This window comes from Grammomys surdaster, unplaced genomic scaffold (genome assembly GCF_004785775.1).
Source record: "Grammomys surdaster isolate TR1022 unplaced genomic scaffold, NIH_TR_1.0 242, whole genome shotgun sequence".
In the NCBI taxonomy this organism is placed as follows: domain Eukaryota; kingdom Metazoa; phylum Chordata; class Mammalia; order Rodentia; family Muridae; genus Grammomys; species Grammomys surdaster.
Genome location: NW_021604687.1, coordinates 771,868 through 777,186, shown reverse-complemented (window position 1 = coordinate 777,186; position 5,319 = coordinate 771,868). Strand labels below are relative to the sequence as shown.

The following is a 5,319-nucleotide window of genomic DNA, read 5'->3' as shown; positions in this document are numbered from 1 at the left end:
TTGGTCTGGCTAACAGTGTCCATCAGCAGTCCTTACAGCTTAGAAATGCTTATGGAAGGTGGGGCCTAGTGGATGTGGTCAGTTTTAGGAATTTCATGAAGCCTTTGAGGTTTCTTTTGGTTTTGTGTTTTCTTTTGTCTTTTACTTCTTGAACTTAACAAGGTCCCCTGCAGGATGGAATGTTCTGGCTCCTTTTAAAACATCCTATGTTTTAAGAGCTTCTCCCCAAGTTGGAAGGTTTTATTTGAGAAGAAATTGCTGCAGGTGAGCTCTCAAGCCTGTTCTCAGTCTTGGCAGTGCCTTTCCCTTCCCTAAGAAACTGCCCCTTTTTCTATTTCTAACATTTGTCCCTGGTAAGATTCGTGGAAACTGAAAATTTCACCAGGAGCCCTCCAAACTCAGATCTGTGCCTATATCAAAGGCATTTATCATGTACTAGAATATATTTCATTAAAATATTACTTCCAACATAAATGAAAAACCCTTGATTTGAAAAGATATCAAGTATTTATTGGGACCTAGCAACTGAGGCACTAGACCTAATAGGAAACAGAAAGAAGGCAAGAGAAATTCTCCCACAGCATCCAAACCACAATGAATTCTCTCTACCATCACCTGAAGAGAGAGAACAGGCAGAGCTGGGAAAGAAATGGCAGATTTGGAAGAGCTGTTGGTAGAAAAGAAAGGGTGTCACTGAGAGGGTTGCCAAGCAACAGCAGACTCAGAAGCAGAGAGGTTGATGAGTGGGCCTTACACTGGAGCCTGTCCATGATGTTTGTAGAATCATCCTGTGGTTCTTGGTGCTTCTGGGGCATGCCACGGGCAGATGCTCTAGAGAGACACCTCCACACTGCACTGGGCATTACTCCCAAACCAGATGGGATTGTTTCTTTCCTAAATAATCCAATGTCTCTCTGCTGCCTACAATATAAACCAAAGTCCTTTTAGTACAGCACAGAAGGCAATACAAAAATAAAGCTTTTTTTTTTAATTTTCCAACGTTCTGCAAGTAACAATGTTCATTATAGGAAATCTGGAAAGCATATGAGAAGGAAAATGAAAAGTAAACATTCCCTGTCGTCTCAAACACCACTGTAGCTGATATGGTTCCCTTTTCCTTCTGTGTGTCTGGGATTATGCCACCCGGCTTTGCTCAAGGAACAAGGCCGTATCTGGAAGCAGCAATGGAACTTCACCAGGGGAAGAGAACAGGCTCCCTTAGTGGAGAAAGCAAGCCCCCAAAGGCCTTGATAATTTAGCTTCAATCTTTGATTTGATTTCACCTCCAGCCAATATGTGGCCTTAAACACAGTACAAGATACATTGCCTGGTCGAGCCCCCTCCAGCCAGAGCTAAAACAGCATTGGATTATGCATTGGTTTTTGTTTGTTCTCAGAACTTGCCCTGCATCCCTCAAGACCCAGCCTGAAAGGTAGCTACACCAAGGCTCCACAGTACTGACCCATTCTGTCCTCTCAAAGTACATCTACTGTCTCTCCTGTTCTGGCCGCCATGCAAAGGACACAATAACCATGAGTCTGAAAGTCTCACTACCCGAAAACAAGACTGTGGGACTTCATCCTAACCTAGTGACCATTTTTTGTAAATTTCATACATTCCTCCCTGGAAGGTATTATCATCCTCAGCTCCCTGAATGTAAGCCTGTGAGAAGCCTGGGGGGTGGGGGGGGTGGGGGTGGAGAGGAAGGAAGGGTAGGAGGCTGGGGTGGGAAAGGGAGAGAGAGAGAGAGAGAGAGAGAGAGAGAGAGAGAGAGAGAGAGGAACAAGGGAAAAGATAGGTGTATTAAAAGGAAGAAAATAGAGAAGCAACCAGGTGAAAAATGGAAAGTCAATTAAAATTGCATATGATGGCTACCACAGGGCTTAGATCGGCCACACTGAGAGGGCCCTGTCCAGAACACACAACTCCCTGTCCATGAATGGACTTGGGTGTGAGTGGGGGCAGGGGACAGGGGCAGGCAGAAAAAAGATACTCAATTACCCAGCCTTTCTTGGAATTGAGGTTAAATGGAGATTTCTCCCCTGTAGTACTGGTACAGAAGATTTTGTGTAGCTAGTCAAGCAAAGAAAGCTTGGCAGTGAAAATGGTATATTACGGTTCCTGGTGGTTCTGTGGAAGGGCTTGACTGGAGGTCTCCCTGTGGAGTGGATGTGGAAGATAGTAATGTTGTCAGGTGCTTTCCCTTGAAAGTATGGTGTCTGAGCTGGGACAGTTGGAGGATGTGACTATCATACAGCATCTCTCTGCACATACACTGTGCATCTGAATATCTTGAATTTCTTCACTTTATAGCAGCTGGCTTTCCTCATAGGAAACACAACAAAAGAGTCATGAGGAAGTTACCTCAGACCTGGTTTCCAAGAATCACTTGTACCATGCTCTATATTAATCAGAGTAGCCGTAGGCAGACACGGAACTGTAGCTCAGTGGTAGAGTGCTTGCCTAGCAAGCACAAGTCCCTGGATTCAATCCTCAGCACTGGAAAACAAGCAAACAGACAAAGAATGAGAACACTCACAGTACTTTTAGTGATAATTAGCTGGATGTGGTAACATGTATGTAATCTCAGTACTCAGGAAATGGAGGCAGGAGAATTGCCAATCAGAAGCTGGGCTCACTTAAATAGTGACTTCTATACCTGCCTGGGGCTACATAGGAAGACAGCCACAGACAGACCCAGTTTCAAATGAGTCAAGGACTAGAATAAACCGCCCAGTGAGGAAACAAGCTGTGCAGGGACAGAGGCAACCATGGGCTAGCTGGCCACCTTCTGCAACCCTGTTTCTTTTCTCTTTTCTCAGGGTAGTCTTAGAAAATTCATTCATAGATGTTCACTTTCAGCTGACAAACAGTCGTTGAGAAAGTCAGGAGAGTGTGGTAGTGGCTAGATCAAGGGTGAATCTAGGCTTTTCTGCTTACTGGTGTTATAACCTTAGAAATTAGTTGCCGTTGCTATGACAGTTTCTTTATCTACAATTGAAGAAAATCATAGTGTTTACTTCATAACGATGGTAGGGCAAACTAAGTCAGCACCTGTGGAGTACCTATATTAATATATCATATACAAGCACAGTAATTACTCCAAAGTGTTCATTTCTGTAGTCATCACTAGACCACTGTAGTCATTATATAAGGGGGACTATGATTTGCAGACAGAGCACAAAGCACGTGTGCAAAGAATTTTCTGGAAACAGATAAATCTGCTGTGGTCTGTGCCCGTCTGACATCACCTCACAAGTTTAAAGAAGACAGTAGTGGACCCATGGCAGCCGTCTTTCAGTGCCAGGTTCTTGATTCAGAGCTCATGTTTTTGGTTCTGATCCTTACAGGCCTCGGTACAGCAGGTAGGGCAGCCCTATGCCCAGGGTCTCCCAGCTCCTAACTACAGAGTTAGGGTTTGAACCCAAGTTCTTGGTCACTAGTTGGCCTACCAAAGGTTAAACGGGAATATTTGGGGTTTTTTGTTCCTACTCCCACTATCCATATTTTCTTTTTGAGATAGGGTCTCATATAATTCAAGTTGTCCTCCAACTTCTTATGTGACCATGAGTGACCTTGACTTTCCTACCTCTAGCCCCTGAATGCTAGGTTACAAATATATGACCTGTTTGTGTGGTTCAGGGGCTAGATCCCAGGGTTGTATGCTTGGTAGGCATGTAGTACCTCAACACAGTTACATCCTTAGCCTTAAAGGAATTCTTTGTGGCCCTTTTGTTATGTACTGGAAATTAGTCACGTGCTGCTGGAGAGTTTGGTCATCATCTTTTGATTCTGACCAGCCAACAGACATTTTCTTCCAGGAGGTGTTGCTAGACCTTATACAGATGGGAAACCTGGCTTCAGAGAAGTGGGTTTTCCTTCCCTATAAATGAGAATCCCATTCCATGTCTATCCCACTCTCTCCTGCTGGGTTTCTACTGAAGCAAACCTGTCTATGAAGCTTATCCATGAGAATGGGGCTTGTACAGATAATGAGATGGGGTCCCAGAAATCAGCAGAATGAGCACAGCAGAAATACCACAAGGATGAGGGGGAAGCAGGTTGTATATCATGGGGAAAAGACAGCATCCATATTACTACTATTCATTGAAGATCAAGGTCGGGAAGAATGCACTAGACAGAGGCCTGTCGAAGCATGTCTGTGGAAGAGTAAGATGTTATGGCCAGGGAAAAGAATACCTCTCCTGAGGACCACAGAGTGTCTGTCATGTAGCTGTGAGACACAAGAAAGGTGTCCGTGGGTAGTTCAGGAGGGCAGAAGTAGAAACACTGAAGAAATGAGAAAACAGAGAACTCTGAGGTCAGACCTTTAATTAAGAATATTGTCATCAGAGAAGGAAGGAGAGGAAGGGAACAGACTAGTTGCAAAGCTGTCCCCTCCCAGATCACCAAAGTGCATGCTCAGGTTCTTCAGAGAATCAGACCAACAGGTCATATGATGTGAGGTAGCTGAGGGGAAATGGGCTGTGGGGCTCAGCTGAGACATCCCATGACCTGATGGCTGATAGCCAGTGATGTCATTCAGTCCAAAGGTCTGAACCCAGTCTGAGGACAAAGTCTGGGGCTAGGAGAGGTTTGTGGGGAGAGGTTGCCTGTGGGAGGGGCTTTGGCCTCCTATATTTTTGTTCTATTCAAGTCCTCAGAGGATTGAATGATCCTGCCCTGGCCACATTTTTTTTTTACTAATGGTGATAGAACACACACACACGAGAAAGAGACAGAGACACAGAGATAGAGACAGAAAAACAAAGAGACAGAGGCCTTTGAGGGAGGGCCATGGGCTTTCTTGTTCAATTTTTAAAGGATTTTTAAAGAACGTATTTTATGTGTGTGGGTGTGAGTGTGCACATGCCATGGTGCACACATGGAGGTCAGAGAACAACTGGGGAGTTGGTTTTCTCTCATTCCCCTTTCACCACATGGAAGTCAGAGATGGAAAGCAGATCGTCAGGCTTGACCACAAGACAATCTTCACCTTGGTCCACGGAATCATCCTGGCTGCCCCTCTTGGTCCTTTGTAGTTTCTGCAGAAATTACTACATAGGACTTGGTAACCTGTGTTTTTTTTTTATTGTGCTAATAGAAAATTACGTTTTCATTGAACTGTTGCTTGGTTTTGCTTTTCCTTCTCTTTACAGAGGAGAACATGAATATAGTCCCCCCACTACCAGAAAGTTATGCAGTTGAATTTCCTGTATGTGAGAAAATCACAGGGTTAGCACATCAGATTGCAGGAGATGGGCCTTACCCTGTGAAAGCTGAATTCTTGGCCCTGCCATCTCCCTGGCAGGTGAGCAT

General features: G+C 44.6%; 1 non-coding gene across 1 annotated transcript; it reads right to left on the bottom strand.

Moving 5' to 3' along the window:
- Positions 1 to 5,156: 5,156 nt before the first annotated feature.
- Positions 5,157 to 5,319, bottom strand: LOC114627123. The gene has a single exon (XR_003712335.1). It is a non-coding gene; the product is annotated as a U1 spliceosomal RNA (small nuclear RNA).